The sequence below is a fragment of the Perognathus longimembris genome, chromosome 2, assembly GCF_023159225.1.
Source record: "Perognathus longimembris pacificus isolate PPM17 chromosome 2, ASM2315922v1, whole genome shotgun sequence".
Taxonomy (NCBI): domain Eukaryota; kingdom Metazoa; phylum Chordata; class Mammalia; order Rodentia; family Heteromyidae; genus Perognathus; species Perognathus longimembris.
In genome coordinates this window covers 24,909,067-24,931,323 of record NC_063162.1, presented here as the reverse complement: position 1 = coordinate 24,931,323, position 22,257 = coordinate 24,909,067, and the positions used below count along the sequence as shown (strand labels likewise).

General features: G+C 46.6%; 1 protein-coding gene across 1 annotated transcript in view; it reads left to right on the top strand.

The window, feature by feature from the left end:
- The window catches only part of Ubtd1 (ubiquitin domain containing 1), a 54,556-nt gene that overhangs the window by 16,107 nt on the left and 16,192 nt on the right, over positions 1 to 22,257 (top strand). The gene's annotated exons all lie outside the window — the stretch shown is intronic.

Below are 22,257 nucleotides of genomic sequence, written 5' to 3'. Positions count from 1 at the left end.
GCCATGTGTCCTGTGGAAGATGCAGGGCCTGGGTGGTTGGTCTATCTGTGACCATCAGGTCCTTTTCCTACAGCCCTAGGCAGAGACCCTCAGTCTACTGCTGTTGGCAGTGCAGTTTCTTGGGTATTCATTGGTCCTGCTCCATAGCCCAGCAGAAATGTCCAAGGAGAGATTCAACCTCAGAGTCTTGCTGTGCACATGTCTACCCACATCCTGTGTTGATTTGGGTATGAATAAATATAGCAACTCCTCCTGTGGGGGTCTCAGTTCTAGAGGTGAAATGATCCTTTTCCAAAATGTACAGTTGGCAGGCTGAATCCCTTCTTTACTTTCCAGGGGATTCAGTGGGAAGAATCTGGGAACAGGTTCAGAGAGGTCAAGCCATTGGTACAGGCATGCAGTATGAGGTGGGGGGGCATGCTGGTACCTGATAGGAAAACTCACCCTATAACCTTTCCTGTGCCCTTTCTGAGATTCCATCCTGCCTCATGCTCTAAATGTATGTGCACATATGTGTGAGTTACATCATCTGTGATGGCCTAGGAGAGGAAGTGAACCCAAATAAAGTCTTGGTACTGTTTCCAGGGCAAGAAATACCCAGACAAGTGCAAAATCAGGCAGTGTTGAAGAAGTTTTAACAAGACCAATGTGTATACACTTCAGAAAGAATTGAGATGGGAGATGTCCCTGTATACTTGAGGTATTAAAGGGAAGGCTTTCAGAGGTGGGACTCAAGGTGTGCTCCCTTGGGAATTAAGGTAGATTGGGGATAGAGAAGGTATTAAGTATATATAAGTGGGTATAGTTTGGAGAAGGCTTAGTCATTTGAATAAAAGATGCAGGTTGGAAAAAAGCATTATGATTTTGTTTTCTTATGAAAGCAATGTGTGCTTTGTAAGCTTGTGGTAATGCAACAATGAAATTCTCTCCTATATAACTAGCGTGTATGTGCGTTAGAAGGCAGAGGGAGTTTCCAGATTCAGTTGATGTTTATCCTCCCAGTTTTTCTCTTTCTCCCTCCCTCCCTTCCTTCTTCCCTCCCTTCCTTCTTCCCTCCCTCCCTCCCTCCCTCCCTCTCTTTCTCTTTCTTTCTTTTGTTGGTAGGGCTTGAACTCAGGGCCTGGGCACTGTCCCTGAGCTCTTTGGCTCAAGACTAGCACTCTACCACTTTGAGCCACAGCTCCACTTCCAAATTTTGAGTGGTTAATTGGAGCTAAGAGTCCCACGGGGACTTTTCTGCCTGGGCTGGCTCTGAACCACGATCTTCAGATCCTCCTGAGTAGCTTGGGTTACAAGTATGAACCACTGGCACCCAGTTTTATCTCTTTCTTTTGCTTTGAGACAGAATCTGTCTATGTACCCCAGACTGGTCTTGAACTCATACTTTCCTGAGTGTTGGGTTTACAGGCATGAGCCACCACACCTGGCTCTTGTTTTTTCTTCTATGCATTAAGATCAGATGGATTATAGGCAGTCTTGCATAGTAAATGGGGGTGTCTGGATAAACGGGAGCCTCTGTTGGGTGCAGATGAAAGAAGTGGTTTGGGAAGAAGCATCTGACATCTATGAGTAGGCAGATTGGAGTTTCTCGTACCTCAGTGGCTTCACTACCCATTTTATCAGCCACCACAGGAATGTGTCAGACTAACCCTTCCTATGCCACCTCTTCAGAACAAGGGCAATCATTTCTTCAGGGTTGTGGCAACAGATTACTGCCCACCCACCACCTTCTACCCTCCTTCCCCCACAGATACTCTTTCTCCTTTACCACCCATCTCTTCAGCAGTTCTCTGGAGTTGGGGACAGAGCCAGTTTTTACCACACCACAAACCTTTCTACTGTGTGAGGTCATTTCAGGGGAGAAACTATATATAGCAGAAGGCTAGCATCAGGACAGCTCCACATTGTTTAGGCGTGTAGCATTGCCCTTCCGCTGAGGCTGCAGGGTCACTTGGGATGGAATGCCTGCCTTGGGGGAAGGGGTAAGGGCAGCAGAGTAGGAGGAGCAACGATCCCTGGGCAAGTCCTCTGGTGTCTTCTGCGAAGGCACATAGTAGGTCTCTGGCTCCTCACCTGAATAATGAAAAAGTTGGTGTAGAGTAGAGAAGGAGTTTTGTACTGCTTTTTAAAGCCACTGGAACCCTTGCAGATGTAAGTCATAAGGTAGCTTGAGAGATAGAGTCAAGTGGGCATAGCATTAGTGGAAGCCAGGGAGAATGCCCCTCCCACGAAGGGGCCCATTGAATTCTAGCCTTCCATTCTTGGGACTAGCCTTGTGAATGGCTCCTAGCTTTTTGACCTCCTAGAGACTGTGATGGTTATTTGGGGGGAGACTAAGGGTGTGACATAGAATAGAAGTCAGGCTTTCTTTCTTTTTTCTTTCTTTCTTCTTTCTTCTTCTTCTTCTTCTTCTTCTTCTTCTTCTTCTTCTTCTTCTTCTTCTTCTTCTTCTTCTTTTTGTAGTGAGGCAGTTAGGCACAGTTTGCAGATAGTTTGGGCAGTACTTCCAAAGGCTGTTATTTCTGGCCTGCTCTTGCCTGCTTTTTCTTTTAGTGCTGGTTTGCCCCAAAGACAAGATGAAAATGAGGCTATAATGTATTTCAGGGAAGGAAAGCGCATTTAATTTGTGTTGCCTGGGGCTGAGTTCTGCACTTTATGTAGAGAGTATTTGTATCGCACAATGGTGCCTTTGGCAGAAATAGGAAGGCCAGAATCTGGGCCCAGTTTTCCTTCATTCAGCAAGTGTTTGTGCAGCACCTGCTTTGTATTCTTGGAGAAACTCAAAAGGGAGACCCCAGCTGTGTTAGGACCTCCTGATCGCAAGTAACAGAAACCAACTGAATCAATCTTAAGCAGAAAAAGGACCCCACAGGCAGGATCACAGCCTTGGAAAAACTTGGTTAGATTCCCCCTCTGTTGCTCAGCTTCCTTTCTCTTTGGCTTCTCTCTCTTCTCTGCAGCCTGGTTTCCTCCATCCTGGGCCCATATGTCCCCAGTGTTCCCACACTGTCCCATTTACCAAATGGAGTCTATATTCTCAGAGGAAAATGTCAGTTTGAGCCTGCTTAGATCAGGTTTCCACCTTTGGTCTGCTCAGCCCTAGACAAGGGGATAGGGCCACACATAACAAAATGGGTTTGATAAGGACAGTTTCAGGCCCTAGATCAGGGGTGGCTCCAGAAAAGGGAACCTGGAGCTGGCCAGAAGGCCTAAAGCTAGGTGCTTCTGCTGGCCTTTCTGAACAGTCTGGTCCCAGGGAGGAAACTAGGTTTGTGGAACATATCAGAACTACACAGGGAGGCAATGAGAGAAAAACCCTTGGCAGTGAGTGGGATGGGAATGTGGCTTAGTGGTAGAGTGCTTGCCTAGCATACATGAAGCCCTGGGTTTGATTCCTTAGTACCACATAAACAGAAGAAACCATAAGTGGCACTGTGGTTCAAGAGGTAGAGTGCTAGCCTTGAGCAAAGGAAAGCAAGGGACAGTGTTCATGCCCTGAGTACAAGCCCCAGGACTGGCAAAAAAAAAAAAAAAAGAAAGAAAGAAAGAAAGTTTAGTACACCTAACTAAGCTGGATGTGGTGGTATATGTCTACAGTTACATCTATGCAGGAGCCTGAGGTTGAAGGATTACTTGAGCCTAAGTTCAAGATCAGTCCTGGCAACACAGTGAGACCTCATCGTAATTAGAGAAACACACATACACACACTCATACATAAACACACATCTAGGGCTGGGCTGGGAATATGGCCTAGTGGCAAGAGTGCTTGCCTCGCATACATGAAGCCCTGGGTTAGATTCTCCAGCACCACATATGTAGAAAACACCCAGAAGTGGTGCTGTGGCTCGTGGTAGGGTGCTAGCCTTGAGAAAAAAAAAAAAGCCAGGGACAGTGCTCAGGCCCCGAGTTCAAGGCCCAGGACTGGCCAAAAAAGAAGAAAAAAAAACCCAACAACAACAAAACACATCTAAACTATTGACCATTACAGCCTAGACTAACCTACCTTAAGTGTGCTTACAACATTTACTTAAAGTATAGCTAGACAAAATCATGTGTACAAAATCTATTTTGTAATGAAGTGTTGAGTAGCTCCTGGAATTTGTTGACTACAGTACTGACAATGAAAAACAGAATGGTTGTATGGATATGCTCTTGTACTCTCATAAAACCAAAAAAAAATATTAAATGAAACCATGCTGAATCAGGGAATTTCTGTACTGCCACAAAACTTAGACATGCTCTGAGTTTGTACATGCTAGAACCCATGTTTGACCCTGGGTGTGCAACTGAGAAAAATAGATAGGTGACTCACAAAATAGTAGGGAAACAGATTAGCTCAAATAACCAAAATGTAACACGGCACAGAGGAGAGAATAAGACATTAGAAGAGTTTTTGAGTCAGAGTGATGAATTATTTTGAAAAGAGACATTTAAGCAAACCTTTGGAGGCCGAGACTAAAGTAGCCATGTTTGTCTTGACCCCTGGTCAAGGCTACCTGTGAGTGAATTAGGAAAAGATGCCTTGTAGGGAGAGGCAGCCCACAAGAGCCTGTCACTGGTAAGAGAACATGGCTAGATTTCTGGCTCTAATGTGCTGGGCAAGGGAGAGCCTAGCATTTTCCAAGAAGGGAAGGAAGCCATTCATTGTAAAAGGCAAGTGGCTACATCAATTTTTGCCTTCTTGGTGAAGGAGATATTTTCAAGAAGAGGAAGCTGTGTCCAGAGCACTGTACAGAGCTGCTACACTGACCAGTAAGGACCTGGATTATGCTTTCTTTGGAGGTCTGTCTTTGCCCTTCCTATGGTAGATGTCCACAGAGAGGGAGAGAGAGGGAGTTTGCTTTTAGTGCAGGGGCAGAGTCCCAGGAGGACACCCTGGTACCTGCTAGCTCCCACTCAGCACTCTTATCTCCAGCACAGGTGCTTACATTTGTGCTGAGTTTTGGATTAATCTTGTTACTTAATCAGGAATACCCTGGACCTTTCCCCATTTTTGTCAGAGACATACATTCCACAGGTAGAGATTATGGCTCTAATGCAAGGGAAGGTTGGTAAGATGAGACTGGCAGGGCCTGTGTGAGGAGGTGGCATTTATGTTCAGTTCAGAGTGTGAAGTCCGTGGAAGCCTGTAGCTATGAAGAAAGTTGAGCTCAGACGCCCTTAGACCATTTATTTATGGAAAAGCTTGAACTCTAAGCCATTGCAGGAAGGATTCTTTCATTCCAACAGTGAATCTGTTTAGGTTGACACCTGGCTCATTGCAGGTGAAAGATTCAAAGATTGAGTAATAGTTCTCCCACAGCACCTCACCAGAAGGGATAGACAAATTCTTTATTTTTTTCATTCTTTATTGTTAAAGTGATGTACAGAGGGGTTACAGTTTCATACCGAAGGCAGTAGGTACATTTCTTATCCAACTTGTTACCTCCTCCCTCGTTTTTCCCCTGCCTCCCCCTTCCCATTTCCCTCCTCCCCATGAGTTAAAACAGTTGGTTTACACTGAAGATTACAACAGCTCAGTAGCTATGTTCATATGAACACATAAGATGATGCTAATCGAAATGAACTCCAAGTTATGGAAACAAGTAGTTTATCATTGTTGTTGTTATTTTCAACATACCATGTGAAATTATGCCCTTTTTCTTTTGTCTTTCTTTCCTGTGGTTTTACCCCTGATATCACTGTAACTGATTTTAGTACCCTGGATAGACAAATTCTAATCCAGGTTTTCTGACTCCTTTTCCATAGCATGCCATTGTGTAGCAGCTGTCTAGTGACAGAACAACTGAGGGATGTTTATAGGGAACTTGAAGTCATGTCATAGGGAACTGAGACTGCTTAGTAAGACAACACAAAGGCATAGGGAGATCAGTCCTGAAATTTCCAAAGAACTGTTTCATGGTGTACTTACCTAGCATATATTATATGTAACACTGTGCCAGACTATGTACACTATCTCACTTAGTCCCTATAATAGCCTATGAGGGGGATAGAATCATCTCTCTCGAATGAGGAGGAAACTGGGCTTAGACGACATGAATCTCCCAGGACCATCTGCCTGGGATTTGAGTGGGTCTTTTTGGTGCCACAGTCCTCAATTGTTAATGATCTGAGCACCCACACAGTGCTTGCTGCCTGGAGATTTGTCACATAATTTCAGTAGATTAGAGCTGATGCTCATGAGTGGAAGTTCCAGGAAGTTAGTTTTCTATTTCCTGTGAGGGGAGGTCTCTGCCTAAGAGAGCAGTTCGAAACAGGGATGAGCTGCCCCTGGGAGGTCAGGGTCCCTTCAGAAGGATTGCCTGCATCAGCTGAGATAGGCACTCCTGAGCCTCCTGGGACCTCTCTCTAGTTCCTGGAGAAAGCTCTGGTGCTGCAAAAGTTAAGTCCTGCTGCCATGACCTTTTCTGAATGGAGCTGGGAGGATCATCCTTAGCCAGGCATGAACAACAGTCTCTAGACATTTTACAGTCCATGCTGGGTTTTGAATTCCATGTTTTCCCTGCTTGCCTTGAAGTTGTTTCCTCAGAAACAGGATCCAGGCATCATTTGTACCTGGCCCATTAGAATGGGTTACGTATTCACCTGGCCAGGTCTCTGGACCCTGACATGGAGGCTGGCATTGGGATGGGCCTCGGGAGTGGCACACACCTATTCTGTGCCTCTATTGCCAACCAGCTGCCCTTGGACTTCTCGGGGCTCCGGTTGTTTACATCATTGGATTGATTATCCTTTGACTTTTGCTTGACCTCACTGACTTTCTGTGACCATGTGATTCCTTTGGGATCAAGAAGGGTGTGTTCTGTGGTTCCAGGGCCCCTGCCACAATGTCAAGTGGGTTGATATGGATGGGGAGCTTTCTGTAAACCATAGATGCTGAAGGAGCAGGTCTGGCAATGATTGGAATAAGCCCTATGAGACATAGATGAGCTCACTTCTTCAGTGCCAGCTTATTGTGGCAGGACATCAGTTTCGGAAAAGCCCTAAAGGTCATGCTATTCAGCTGCCCACCCAGTGTGGAGTTGCTCCACTTAGCATGCTGGCCAGGCAGACAGCCAGATTTTCTGTGAACAAGACTAGCTCTCAAATGTACAAGTAAATAGACAGTCCTTCCTTGCATGGCCTGGCCCTCTATAGAGTGTAACACCCCCCAAAAAACAAACACCTCCCCTCCACCCCGACACACACTGCCTTATTACTCCAGGTTTTCTTTCTCCCTTCCTCCCTTCCTCCCTTCCTCCTTTCCTTCCTCCTTTCCTTCCTTCCTTCCTTCCTTCCTTCCTTCCTTCCTTCCTTCCTTCCTTCCTTCCTTCCTTCCTCCAGTCCTGGGGCTTGAACTCAGTCCCTGAGCCTCTCTGTGCTCAAGGCTAGCACTCTATCTACCACTTGAGACACACCTTTTTCTGGTTATGTGGTACTGAGTTGAATAAAACCCAGGGCTTCATGCATGCTAGGCAAGCACTCTACCACTAAGCCACATTCCTAGCCCCCAGGCTATGTCTTATAAGGGTAGTTCCTGCCATGGAACACACTTGAATGATCCTGAGTGTGCCTTCTTGTGGGTCTTACCCACTGGGTCTGTTTCCTTGGGTGAAGTGTTTCTGCTCCTGTGATTCCAATCAGGTAAACATTGCTGACCTGTCTTGCAGAGATAACTTCAACAAAGGTTGATATTATCTCAGATTTTTGGCCAGGCCAGAGACTCATCCTTAGAGATGTTTGATCTTGGCCTTTTCCTGTCCTTCATTCTGACCTCCAGCAGGCAGCTTTGGAGAGCTGTTTCTAAGGCCAAAGCTTTTAGTCTCCTTCCTCTTTGGAATGTAGCTGTCTGGAGGCTAAAGGTGGAATGGGCATGTAGAAACTGTGTAGTGGTAACTGAGTGTCTTGAGAGGAAGACCACGGTTGTAGGATTGGACTACTCTGGAAGCTTCTTCCTAGATCTTCTCTTTATTTTTTCCATGTTGGGTCAGTCTTGTGAATGGTTAGCAAGCACACTCCAATTGAGTTACATCCCCAGTTCCCTTAGGTCTCCTGTAGGCCTAAAGCAGATGAGGTCTAAAGGGATGAGGCATCCCTGAGCTGGTTTGCCTCCCAGCCTCTTTAGTATCCCCTCCCTTGACAACCTGGAGATCCCCAGATCTTGAGATTTAGCATCCTTGATGGCATCATATTTCAGTGTAACACCTTCTTGTCTGGACTCTGCAGCTGTCGGCACCTCAGCACATCCTGTTTGCTCCTGGGAGCTTTAACAACGGAACCTCAGCCAGATGCTATGAACACCAGCCTGCCAGCCTCCCAGACACTTTTTATTTGTAGGTGACATCTTCCTCTACAGGGACATATTACAGACAGTGCCTTAATTCTGAAGGACAAGTCCAGTAGCAAGAATTTCATGGATCATGGCAGGACAATTGAGAAGGACACTTGGGAGCAATAAAAGGAAATTAACATTTATGGAGTATCTTACATGTGCCAGGCACATACTGTATTTTCTCCTAACGCCACGGGAGGTGGCTTCATTATCTTCATTTTATGGATCAAGGACTAGAGCTTGCTTAGGGTCACAGGGCCAGTTAATGAGTAGGCTCAGAATGTGAATTCTGTTCTGCTTGGCTTCCTCCAGTCTACGGTGCCCCTTTGTAGGGCTTTTGTCTTCATTGATTTCCTCACTGGTACTGAGCTCAGCACCAACATAAGCCTAAAGTAATAGTCATGGAAGGTGGACTAAAGCCATCAGGTAGGACTTGATGAGCACCTGGGGTTGGCAAGGGCAGTGCTTGTCTTCATAGTCTTTGTGCCTCTACTGGGGCATAACTTGATAGGACACCAGGGCTCAGTGTTTTGAATACATAGAAATGGAGTGAAGGCAGGGAACAGATTATAAAGCATTCTCAGAATTGTCTCCTTGAATGGGCCCTAGATAGCTAGATGGTTGGTGGGAGGAGGCTATCTCATCGCAGGCTAGCCCTTGCCCCATTTCCCTAGTGCTTCTGCTCAGAAAGACCAGCAGAATGAACATAGGGAGATCCACAAAGCAGGATTTTTGTGTGCACTTGCTTTGTATTTCTTAGCCTATTGTGTTAGCTTTTCACTACTATGAAAAAAAAATACCTGAGATAATCAACTCAGAAAGAGGAAGACTTATTTTGTTTCATGATTTCAGAGGTTTTTAGTCCATGCTCATTTAGCTCTATTGCTTTGGACCTGTGGCAGCGTAGTACCTCATGGCAGGAGCCTGTGGCAGAGGACGCCTATTTATGTCATGGCAGCTGGAAGCAAAGAGAGAGAGAGAGTAAAGGGCACTTCCCACCCCACTCCCTTTAATGATCAACTTCTTCCAACTAGGCCCTACCCTTAAATATCTACCACTTCCCAGTAATGCCAGTGGGTTGGGGACTCAACCTTTAACACATGGACCTTTGGGAGACATTTCAGATTCACTTGTTGTTTCTTCCTTTTTTTTTTTTTTTTTTTTTTTGGCCAGTCCTGGGCCTTGGACTCAGGGCCTGAGCACTGTCCCTGGCTTCCTTTTGCTCAAGGCTAGCACTCTGCCACTTGAGCCACAGTGCCACTTCTGGCCGTTTTCTGTATATGTGGTGCTGGGGAATTGAACCCAGGGCCTCATGTATACGAGGCAAGCTCTCTTGCCACTAGGCCATATCCCCAGCCCCTTCCTTTAAAAGAAATATTATTAACTAGTTGTGTAAAGAGGTTATAAGTACAAAGTATCTTGATTAGTGTCACCTTCCAGTCCCTTCTTGCCAGAAGAATCAGGCTTTCAAACCTCTTACAGGCTGTGTGCTTTCTTTTTCACCCCTGTTAGGCATCCCTGTGAGCTTCTCAGAAAACTTGGCTATGATTTGTTCACCTGCTTCCTCTTGCCTCCTCTTTTGACCCTTCTAAGTCTTAGTAGGTTGTCTTAGTAGGTTAGCTAGGAGTTCTCACCGCTAGGCACTAAGAAAGGTTTCACAGGATACTGATGACATCATGGTCCCCTTGGTGCTCTGCCCATCCTATGAAGGCACGTGTATAAAGCCCACCATCGTGTCACAGGAGCCCAACAGTACAGTGGCTTAGAGGGGACACTTTTTTTTTTTTGTCTCTTGTAATAACCTTCATGTCCTTGACATGCACACACCATGGAGGGGGCAGCCCTTGTGGTTCATCTTAGGCTCTGGCTCACTCAGAACTATGCCCTGTTGTTGACATTGTGGAAGCTGGGTTTTCACCATGTCTAGAATCCAGCCAGTGGAAGGGAGGAGAGAAGGTAAAAGAGCCATATCCACTGGTATAGCACTCATCCCTTCACACCGCACTGGCAGAAGTGAAAGCTCCTAGCCACTCTAATTGCAAGGGTGGCTCCCAAGTAGGATGAAAACTGAGGGGATCTTCACTTGTGAGTGCTGGGGGAAGGATGTTCCCTGTCACTAAAGTGCCCATTGTTCTTTGATGACTTGCAAAGTTATCATGACACACACACACCCTTGGCAAACATGTGCCACACAAACTGCTACCAGAAGCTGACTAAGGCAGTTTTTCCCTTTTCCCAACTTGCTGTATAGTCTGGCATGTGTGAAAGCCAGACAATCATTCTTTTCTTGTATTGAGCATCACAAGCACACAGCTAAAGAGCTACCCATGGCCTCATGTACACAGTTGTGTACACTGCAAAAGATGGGAAGTACTGGGAGAAGATCAGGCCTGGGGAGTCAGGAGAGCTTCCAAGGTGATGTTAGGACTGGGCATGGAAGTGTTCACTGTCAGGAGACAGAACCAATAGCCAATGAAGGGCCAATGTCTGGGTCTGAGTAGGGCAGAAAGAAGAGAACATGCCCCCTTAGTCTGTGTGACTTATTCCTTCCTTCTGGCCATGAACCTGTACCCTTGTTAGAGTCTCCCCTGGCCCCTCCTTCTGAAATGGTGTCCCCCTCCCTCTTGTTTTTCTGCTCTATTTTCAGTGTAACATATAAATACCTTCAACGCATTTTAGTGTGTCAAAGCGAGGGCTTTGTTTTATAGGGCAAATAGTAGGTACTCACACAGAGAATGAGTGATTTGGGGAAGATGTGCCAGTGATCATATTTTTGGAAAAGCTCTCAAGGAGTGTGGCATTTATTTTGTAGACAGTGGGGGCCATGGAACGTGTTTGAGCAGGGGAGTGAAATATTAACAGGAATGGGTTGTAGCAGGGAGATTGCCTCTTCCCTGGCCCTAGCTCCAGCTCTGAAGCCCCTTGCTTTAGCAGGAGGGACCAGTGTGGCAGTCTGAAACCAATTCCAGGGCATAGTCATTTTGTTTGGAGCCAAGTTAAAGATCTTGTCTCTTATGGGTCTCTGGTTCTAACAACGGTGTGGATGTGAACTGACCCTTTTCTTATTGGGACACTGAAATGGTCTAATGGACATTTTTGGGTACTGCCGCTAGAAGTGGGAATTGAGAGTCTTTCAGGAAAGCAGTTGGAAAAGAACTTCAAAAATAGCCCTGCTCTTTGACCTAAAATTCCTCAGTGTGGTTTATCATAGGGAACCAAGATGAAGTGGCCAAAGCTTTATGTTTGGAGACTTTTATCCCAGTGGAAACACATTGGAAAAACAGCCAGGTATGGTGCATGTCTGTAATTCCAGTAGGAGGAGGATGGAGAGCTCAAGGCCAGCCTGGACAACACAGGGATACCCTGCCTCCAGAAAAGGGAAAAATTAGAAACAATGTAGTGTGTAACACAAGTACCTCTTAAGTCCATCCCCTCATCTCCATTGCTATTAAAACTTAGCCTACTAAGTTAGGAGACCCTCAACAAAATCTGAGGCCAGACACATATTTTTATTCCTTTGCTGTATATAGCAGTGGTCTCCTAACTGGTCTTCCAGCCTCTAGTCTGGACTTGGCCAGCTCACCTCATGCAAGTCCAAAATGTATGCCTTCCTCTAATCCTCATATGTTCTCCCATATCTTGGTGGCAATGTCCCAAGCCATGTCACTGTCTATGAATTCTTACCATTCTGTATTATTTAAGAAATTATGGGGCTAGGGATATGGCCTAGTGGCAAGAGAGCTTGCCTCGTATACATGAGGCCCTGGGTTCAATTCCCCAGCACCACATATACAGAAAACGGCCAGAAGTGGCGCTGTGGCTCAAGTGGCAGAGTGCTAGCCTTGAGCAAAAAGGAAGCCAGGGACAGTGCCCAGGCCCTGAGTCCAAGGCCCAGGACTGGCCAAGAAAAAAAAGAAAAAAAGAAAAAAAAGAAATTATGATAAGAGGCCGGGCCTGGTGACATACATCTATATTCCTAGCTACACGGGAGATGGAGATCAGGATGATTGTGGTTGAAGGCCAGTCCAGGCCCCCCCAAAATAAAAAAGATAGCAAGGCCCTATCTCAACCAACAAGTAGGGCATAGTAGCATATCCTATAATCACAGTTACGTGGGAGGACTAGATAGGAAGACCCTGGTGAGAAGCTAGCTTTAGGAAAAAATATAAAACCCTAACCAAAAAATAACTAAAAAGGAAAAATGGCTAAGGGCATGGCTCAAATGATAGTGGACCTTAGCAGCAAGCATGACAAGCATGGAGTTCAACCCCTAGTATGGCCAAAATTGGGGAGGGAAGAGGAAGGAGAAGAAAGAACAATAATGAAAGAAAAGATGCCAGTTTCAAGATGCCAGTTTTTCTTTTTTCCAGACCTGGGGCTTGAACTCAAGGCCTGGGCACCATCCCTGAGCTACTTTTTTTTTGCTCAGGGCTAATACTCTACCACTTGAGCCACAACACCACTTCCAGCCTTTTCTGTTTATGTGGTACTGAGGAGTCGAACCCAGGGCTTCATGCATGCTAGGCAAGCACTCTACCACTAAGCCACATTCCCAGTTTTTAAAAAGATATTTCGGATCCATGGTTGATTGAATCTATGGATGTAGAACCTGAAGGTATAAAGGGTTACATGTTTGTCTCCTTGGTTTTCTCTTTACGTGTCTGTTCCCCTTACTAGCTCTTGGGCTCTTGAGAGTCTGTCTTATTATTTTATGTATCTGCTAGTAGTGGGGTACTGAGGCTTGAACTCAGTTGCTGGGTGCTGTCCCTTCAGCTTTTTTTTTTTTTTTTTTTTTTTTTTTTTACCAGTCCTGGGACTTGGGACTTAGGGCCTGAGCACTGTCCCTGACTTCCTCTTGAGCCACAGAGCCACTTGTGGCTTTTTTGTTTATGTGGTGCTGAGGAATGGAACCCAGGGATTCATGCATGCTAGGCAAGCATTCTACCTCTAAGCCACATTCCCAGCCCCCCTTCATCTTTTTTGCTCAAGGCAAATGTTCTACCATTTGAACTACAGCTCTATATTCACTTTTTTTTTTTTTTGATGGTTAATTGGATTTAAGAGTCTCATGAACTTTCCTGCTCGGGCTGGCTTTGAACCTCAACCTCACATCTCTGTCTCCTGAATAGCTAGGATTCTAGACATGAGCTACCAGTGCCTAGCTTATGTTGTCTTTTAAATAACATAAAAAACAAGAAAGATGATTGGATGGGGACTCCCAATTGTGCTTGACACCTTACAGGTCATGAAGACCTCGCCTAGGAATGGTTCTGGTCTTGGCCTTGTGGTTTTGGTATTCCCAGGACAGAAAGGAACTTGAGTGTGACAGACCCTACTGTGGTGTGAGTTTGTTAAGAATTTACCACTAAAAGACAGTCACAAACCAGGACCTAGAAGAGAACAGCTGGCCTAGAGTGTGATGGGAGTGGGACCGTGGACCAGAACAGCATCACCCCATAGCATCAGGGCACTGGGGGCTGGGCAGCCCACCAGCTTGGCAGGCAGTTTGAGGCAGCAAGAGACAGCCAAGTGGGACACCAAGGGCTTGAAAATGGAAAGCATTGAAGGGTAGATGGTGAGGGACTGACTGGGTTGGAGAAAGTGGCCAGCCAAAGAGAACCAAGGTGCTTTGGGCCTTGGCTCTGAAGCAAAGCAAATAGCTAAAGTTGTCTGTCCACAGGGGAGATGTGCTGCTTGTTTGTTATTTCATGCTGTCTCCCTCCCAAAGCCTTTTCTGAGTCTTTCCTCACATGTTCCCTTCTCTAAAGCCCTGTTGGTCTTTGATCCTGCCTCTTTTGCCTTGCACCACTTTCTGATTTTGGGTTTACATTTCTGGATGTATCTTGGGCTTGCCTGAGGGCAGGATGGAGCCTCCCCCATCTTTGTAGTCCACATAGGACCATGCAGTGGCGGCCCCTGGTCAGGATCCAAGAAGGAAGCGGGGAATGCTTTGCATCCACTTTCCCAGCTACAAAAGTCAAGGCCCAGTGAAGCACAGAAAGGGCTCTGCCCTGGCTTGTGGCTGGCTCCTGCCTGGTGCTTCCCTGGGTCACCAAGGCGACCAGATGCTCTCTTGCAAGCAAATAACATCTTGGTTAGGGCTGCCAGCCTCAGCAGTTCTTGACCTCTAGCTGAGCTGAAACTGAGAGGGATGCAGATGCCTTTTCTATCAACTGGGGAGCTGTGCCCACAAGGCTCTCTCCTGTCCCTTTGGTGTCTGTGCTGAAAACAGATACCTCCTGCTGTCCTGGGTGTGCCACTGCTGCCCAGCCCACTGCTGCCACCTCCTCCCTCCCTGCCTGCTTGCAGGCCGGCTATGAAAAAAGAAAGTTTGGGACTAACAGGTGGTCTCCTCTTAGCCCAGATATCACCTGTCTACTGGGGAGCCTCCTTCCTGGCGCCTGACTTTCTCCTGGGTTTGGTAAGAAGGCTGCCTAAGCCCTGGGGTGGTGGGGAGGAAGGCTGAGGAAAGGGATAGGACTATCCTGGGAGGCTGTCCCGGCCAGCCTGGGGCTAGTGGAGCACTCTAAGAGAATGAAGCCTGGCTTGTCAGTCCTGTCGCTTCAGGGCGCCCCACCCCCCACCCCACCTCTGACTCAGCTCTTGTTTGACACAGATCTTAAACCCTCATCAGACTGGTCTCAGAAGGATGGCTGATATGGGACTTGTCCAGCTGCTCCAGGCCAGCAGGCCCTGTAGCCTACTACTCCAAGAAACCTAGCCAGTAGGACTAGCTGGAATTTCCCTAGCCACTCAGCTACCTGCCATCTTTCCCCTGAAATGAAGGGCTAAGGAGGGCTCCACCAGTATTCACTGCCTTTTCCAGGCCCTCTCTATTGTCCTCTTACCACAGTTACCCTCACCTTTCTTCCAGAAGACCTGAGCTCTCGCCATTTTCATATGATCCATTTACTCCCTAGGTCATTCTCTTAGTTTTTTTGTTTGTTTGTTTGTTTTTTATTTTTTTAATTTAATTTTATTTTTTTTGGCCAGTCCTGGGCCTTGAACTCAGGGCCTGAGCACTGTCCCTGGCTTCCTTTTGCTCAAGGCTAGCACTCTGCCACTAGAGCCACAGAGCCACTTCTGGCCGTTTTCTGTATATGTGGTGCTGGGGAATCGAACCCAGTGCCTCATGTATACCAGGCAAGCTCTCTTGCCACTAGGCCATATCCCCAGCCCCTGTTTGTTTGTTTTTTAATGTGGGTCCCAGGGTTTGAACTCAGGGCCTGGGCACTGTCTCTTAGCTTTTTCACTCTAGCTAGCACTGTACCACTTCCCATTCTCTTAGTTTTTGTTGAGCACCTATTCCATACCAGTCACTGGCCTGAGCACTGTGACCCTGCAAAGAGGAAGGCTCAGTCCTACCACTCCAGCCCATTTTGGTTTTGGTTTTGTGTTTTTTTGGTAGTGTTTAAGACAGGGTCTTGCTATATTTCCCAAGCTTACCTAGATTTTCTGTTGTCTTTCCCTGCAAGTCTCAAGATTATTTACCAAACTACATTTGAACAAAAGCTGAAGGAACTCTCTCTCTCTTCAAATTCCACACATGTGCAAACATATCCTAGAAAGCATAGGCCAGCCCTCTGGCTAGGAAGTGGTGCATATGCATTTAGAGTTCTTTCCCTACAGATAACATTGCAAACATGGGCTCATTTGGCGCTGCCATTTTTCTTTGGAAGCACACAGACTCCAAAGGCTCTTCCTGGCAGTTTTACTCCAGCTTCTGCTCAGAGTAGTAATGGTATCAAACTCAAAGACCTCCTTGTTCACCTCTCTGCTATATTGCTCCAAGTTAGTATCTAATGCCCTTTTGTCTGAGGAGGGAGGCTTTTCTCCCTCACCCCCTTGAATTCAGGCTGCCTTTCCCCGGAAGATTTATGAAGGTAGTGGGGACATTTTACCTGACACCAGAGACTGTTGAACTCTGGGCTTTCTGCCCTTGTCTCTCGCTTCCTCTGTTTCTGTCCCATCTCCTGGCCTTGAGACACTGAGTCACAGGAGATACCTAAGTTGACCCAAGCATTTTTTTGGGGGGGACTAGTATCCCGTCAGTTCATTGTAAACAACTATTTTTTACATCCTGGACCAGAGCTTTAGTTGACAGAAAAATCTTAGCATTTCCATTGTTAAAATGTTAACTTGGAGCTAGGAATGTGGCTTAGCAGTACAGTGTATGCATTAGGCCTTGGGTTTGATTCCTTAGCACCACATAAACAGAAAAAGTCAGAAGTGGCGCTGTGGCTCAAGTGGTAGAGTGTTAGCTTTGAACAGAAAGAAGCCATGCCCTGAGTTCAAGCCCCAGGACTAGCAAAACAAAACAAAACAAAGAAACAAAAGTTAACTTGCTAGGGCTAGAGGTGTGGCTCATAGGTGGTAGAGTACCAGCCTCTGAGGGAAAGTATCAGACACTGAGTTCGAGTTCAGGGGTGGGGGGAGCATGGAAGGGGAGTTGTCATCTGAATGCTTTTCACACCTAAGGGAGGGGGTAATAAACGGTCTTTGTCAGGACAATATTGGCCTAAGTTGCTCTGTGATGTCACAGCAGGTTAGGACTTTGGCCACCAGGAGCACTGGGACTGGAACAGATTATCCTGTATGCCACAGCTGAAGTTCCGCTTGAAAATGACTCTGCTTGCTACACTGCAGACTTATGTTCTGATATTTTTGGAGTCCTGGTTTGTCAATAATGAATGAAGGCTGGTATTTACTAGGAAGCCCACGGGCTAAGGATAGGGCACCTATCAGACCTTTCAGGGTCCAGGCTGACTCAGCTCCTGTTGGCAATATTTGCTCTCTCACTTGACGCCAGGCTGCCTTTTCATGCCTGCTGTTTTGAGACCAAGAATACAAGATTATACCTCCTTCAGAAAGTTTCTCCAGAAATGCCCCTTTCCTCTTTTACCTCTCTGTAGCCTTGAGACTCCTTTATGCTACCTCTGTCTGGTGGTATCCATCCAACTACCCATCTATCCATCTATTCATTTCAAGAATATAAGGACCCACTTTGTGTCAGGGCCAGGGAAACTATGAAGGAGAAACTACCTTGGAATTGTCATTCCAGTGGTACAGTGGAGGAATTGGGCAATAAAATGAATTACCAGTGTCTGAATTAGGAGACAGGCAGGAGCAGGTTGTTGCCCACTGTAGTCGTGTTGGCAGGGCAGCCTTTAAATCTTGGACACTATTAAGGTAATTAAAACGTCATTCTCACTTTATCAGGCCCTTGAGGGCCTGGCAGGGTCTTCAACACAGGCTGTTTAGAAATCAGTGTGGAAATGAATCAGGGCCATGACCCTTTATCCAGGCCTAAGCACCCTGGCAGCAAGTAATCATCACCCTTTCTCAATTTCCAGTCCCCATTGCCATCTCCAGTTCTCATTTGGCCATAAGAAATTGGATTACCTTTATGGAGGAGTGGCAGGATCCTGTGAATGAGAGTGTGGCCTGTCAAGGAGCTGCCAAGCAAACCCATCATCAGATAGGATAGCCAGAGAATGGGGTCTGCTTGAAACTGTTCCTGTTCTAGATCCTTCATTGGTGTGCCTCCTTACTCTGTCACCATCATTGTTCTAGAGGGAGTCTGAGGCCTAGTGCTTGGATGTTATTAGTAGCAGTAGAAGCCAAAGTGGGGCAGGTTGCTGTGTGGGGAGGGGGAGGGGGAGACTTGTTTCAACCCAGACCCTCCCAGCTAGCCAGTGCCTGTTTACTTCCAGAGTCCTTGTCACACAGGGTCAGAGCTGCAGGCTTTAGAGGTGAGCTGTCCCAGCTCCTTCCCACCCCATTGGCAGATGCAGAAGAGGCAGTGGGTCAGGGTGTGTACTCCCAACAGAGTGGCCACTGCCTCTGCCCTAGCACCTGCCTATTTGCCTGTCTGTTTCAATTAATTTAAGTATTTATATTAGTGTTATGCTTGTATACTTTTAAATTGTGCAATAGAGTAAGTAGCACATTCCAAGGATTTGCTAAATTACTCAAATATTCTCAAAATAGTGAGAATGAACATATTGTACCACAAAGCCAAAAAGGATTATCATGCATCACTTGTGTGATTCAGCCTTAGCCCAGACAGTGAGATGAGCTCCTCTGGTCAGGGACTATGCTCATAGTGTTCACTGTGCCTAGCTCTGGGAGGTGGTCAAAAAACATATTTTAGGAATCACTGAGTGAAATAAGCAATTTATACTTGAACAGGGTTCCCCAAAGGGTGAGAAGATTCTCTGAGTCTTTTTTTTTTTTTTGCCAGTCCTGGGGCTTGAACTCAGGGCCTGAGCACTGTCCCTGGCTTCTTTTTGCTCAAGGCTAGCACTCTGCCACTTGAGCCACAGTGCAACTTCTGGCCTTTTTGCATATATGTGGTGCTGAGGAATCAAACCCAGGGCTTCATGTAGATGAGGCAAGCACTCTTGCCACTAGGCCATATTCCCAGCCCCTGATTCTCTGAGTCTTACAACACATCTTTTTTGCATTTAATATGTAATTTTATTGTTGTTATTAAGGTGTTTTACAAAGGGGTTACCACTTCATACATCAGGTAATGAGTACATTTATTTTTTTGGACAATGTCACCCCTTCCTTTGCTTTCCCCCAGTGTTCCCATCCCTATCCACAAATTATATAATGTATACTGAATAGCTTGATTGCATTTGTTCACCCTTCCTCCCTTTCTGTGTCTCCTTCCCCTCCCCCAAAGAAAGAAAAACCCAAAGCAAAAACAAATACCACCACCAACATCAAATTACAACACTTTTTATTTATGTGTGTCTGCGTGCTTGTGCACATTACTATACATATGGCTTGCCTTGTGGTTTGGGCAGGGGCTGTGTTTAGAGGACCCAGATCTTGCCTTAGCTCTCTTTGTACCCCTTTGAGCTCTGGACAACTTTCCACTGAGTGGACTGCCATAGAGCCAGAGGGGCTATAGGCCCATATGTACCCATAGTATAGCGGAAGGCAGCTGAGGGTCCTCAGGAGAAGACCTAACTCAGACCATGTGGCCTCATAGTACATTGGGCCCTACCAGGTAGTGCTACTGCTGCCAGGCCTAAAGGGTTCAGAGCTGAGTTGAGCACTGACCAGTTAAAGACCAACCGACCGCCCAAGAGGCTCTTGTTAAGAGGCCTAGGGTGACAATACCCAGTGGGAGCTGGGGCTCAGGTCCTCAGAAGCCTGGGAGCTCACAGAGATGTTGGGCATGGGATGTAGGCATGGGAAGTATTCCCCCACTCTCCCAATAGTTCAGCTTTACCTGCCTCAGATTGATAACAGATTCCTTTGAAAACCTTCTATTACTTTCTTAGAAAAACAGAGGTTTGTGGCTGGGGATGTGGCCTAGTGGCAAGAGTGCTTGCTCGTATACATGAAGCCCTGGGTTCGATTCCTCAGCACCACATATCCAGAAAAAAATGACCAGAAGTGGTGCTGTGGCTCAAGTGGCAGTGCTAGCCTTGAGCAAAAAGAAGCCAAGGACAGTGGTCAGGACCTGAGTCCAAGCCCCAAGACTGGCCAAAAAAAACACACCACAAAACAAAATAAAAATCGAGGTTTGCTGTTTAAAAACAAAAGGTTGAGAATGGTTGTTATTCAAAATAGACCTCACCTACCTGCCCACTCCCTAGGTCCTTTAGGTGGGGAGAGGGGAAAGAACCTGGATAGGGGAAGTTGGACACTATCTCCTTGTTTAGTCTGGGAGTTGTACGCTGGCCAATCCGGCTAGAAGCTGAGGATGTGTGGGAGAGGACTGGAGGTCCTGCTTCATACTAGCACCAGTACCATCAGCTCAGGCATTGCCTCCCACACCACCAAACAGCTCAAGGCGCTTAGGCAGCTCCTGAGGCCATTTCACAACCATTTCTAGAAGTCTAGGTATAGCCAGAGTCCTTGGACATCTCCACTTCCCCCCTTTCCTTCTTTGAGGACAGGGCATGGCAGCAGCAGGGCTAGAGCCACTGCCTCATCCAGCTGTCCACATGGAGAAGGAGAGGGAGAGGGGGCTCTGTTCACCTTGTTTTTAAGAACTTGCTATTTCGAGACAAGAGTATTTTTGGGGGGGGGGTCAGTTGTGGGGCTTCAACTGTGGGATGAGACAGAGTCTTACTGTATATTCTAACTGGTCTTGAACTAGTTCACCTTGTTTTTAAGAACTTGTTATTTCGAGACAAGAGTATTTTTTTTGGGGGGGGGTGTCAGTTGTGGGGCTTCAACTGTGGGATGAGACAGAGTCTTACTGTATATTCTAACTGGTCTTGAACTTGTGGTCATCCTGTCTCAGCCTCCTGAGCGGCTTTTGGGAAAATCCTGTAGAGGATTACAGGCCTATGCCACCCACTATGTCAGGCCATTTTTAATACTTCACAAAAACTCCAGATAACTCAGGCTGTACAAAGAGTAGACTCAGTAATAATACTTATGGATAGAAGTAAAAAGTTTCAGAAAGACATTCATTCATTGATTCATCTTAGAAATGACTCCTGAGTGTCTTCTGTTAGGCTAGTGCCTACGTGCTGGGAGTAAGAGCTTTACTTACCTACCAGGAGAGGCAATATCTCTGCAGGTCAGAGCCACCAGCCATCTAGCTGTGTGGCCTGTGGTTAAGATTAATATAATATAAATAAAGTGCTTAGAAGAGTGCCTGGGTTGTGATAAACACTTAAGAAATATTAGTCACTATTGTTAGTGTCATGATTATTCCTAGTTATCATTGTAATTTTCCTCAAGGTCATTACTGTCTTCCCTGTTTTTCTGTTAAGGAAAATAAGGTTCTCAGAGGTTAAATGACACACCTAAGTCATGCAGTCCTGGGTTCTGTCTCAGGCCTGGCATCCAAACTTTGGCAACCCAGCTGCCCTGCTTATCTTGTCTGTGCTAGGAGCTGCCAGTCCTAAGGAGTCTGAGGGATGCCTTGAGGGTCTTATGAATGTGGGTACTGACACATGGGGACTGGAGAATAAGTTTCCAAGAGGACATAGGTGTGCTAGAGCTGAGCCAGGTGCAAGGAGGTAGGGTAAGACAGGGGTGCTGGCCAGCAGTGACCACTGGGCTAGAGGCAGAGTTGGCTTGTCTGTTGTACAGAGGAGGGGTCAGGATCCGGAACAGGCTGGGCGTGAGAAGATCTGAAACTACTTACTGGAGTCCTTCCACTGCTTCAGATCCCCAAACTTCAGTGCTCTCCTCTGTAAAATGGAATACCTGCCACATGGGGTTGTTGTAAGGATGAAGTAAAAGGAAGTATATGACTACAGTCCTAAAACATAATGATTGTTCCCATTTTTGTGTTCTGACTCTCTGTCTTACGCTATGTAGTTTGCTTCCTTCTGACAACAGTCCTTCCAGGTGGAAGTTCTCCTACCCCAAGTCACACCTGTGAGGGGATCCTCTCTGATTGATTCTAAAGCCACCTCTCAATGTTTCAGACCCTCTCAGCCCTGCACCTCACTAGTTACTGAACCACCCACAGGAGGATGTGGCTGCCAGAGGTCAAGCTCTCAGCAAGGTATTCTTGCCAGGCTAGCCATCCAGGCCTGGTGGCTATGGTGGCAGGATGCACTAGCAGCAGGAGGGAAAGAGGGATGGGCTTACCTGCCGACAGCCAGGGTGTGAGTCCCCAGCTGGCTCCTCTCCCCACCAGTCTGCCAAGGGGGTTGTGGGCCTGTGAGTCACACAAGCACTGATGAGTCAAGCTTTTCCCTTCTTTATGCCCAGAGCAGCTGGGGAGGGGCAGGGGGTTTTCTTAGGAAATTGACCTCTCTTCTGAAGCTCTCCCACTCATACCCTCTGTGCCTCAGAGCTGCAAATTTTCTTTTTATCTATCAGGCCTCTGTGTTGCTCTGGAGGAAGAGTCCTTTATGCCCCCACAGGTGTCTGGGTGTTAGCCATGCTGGCAGGAGAGATCAGCCTCAGTCAGTCAAGTCAGGAGGTAGGATGAGTGTGAGAGCCTGCCAGCCTTGTT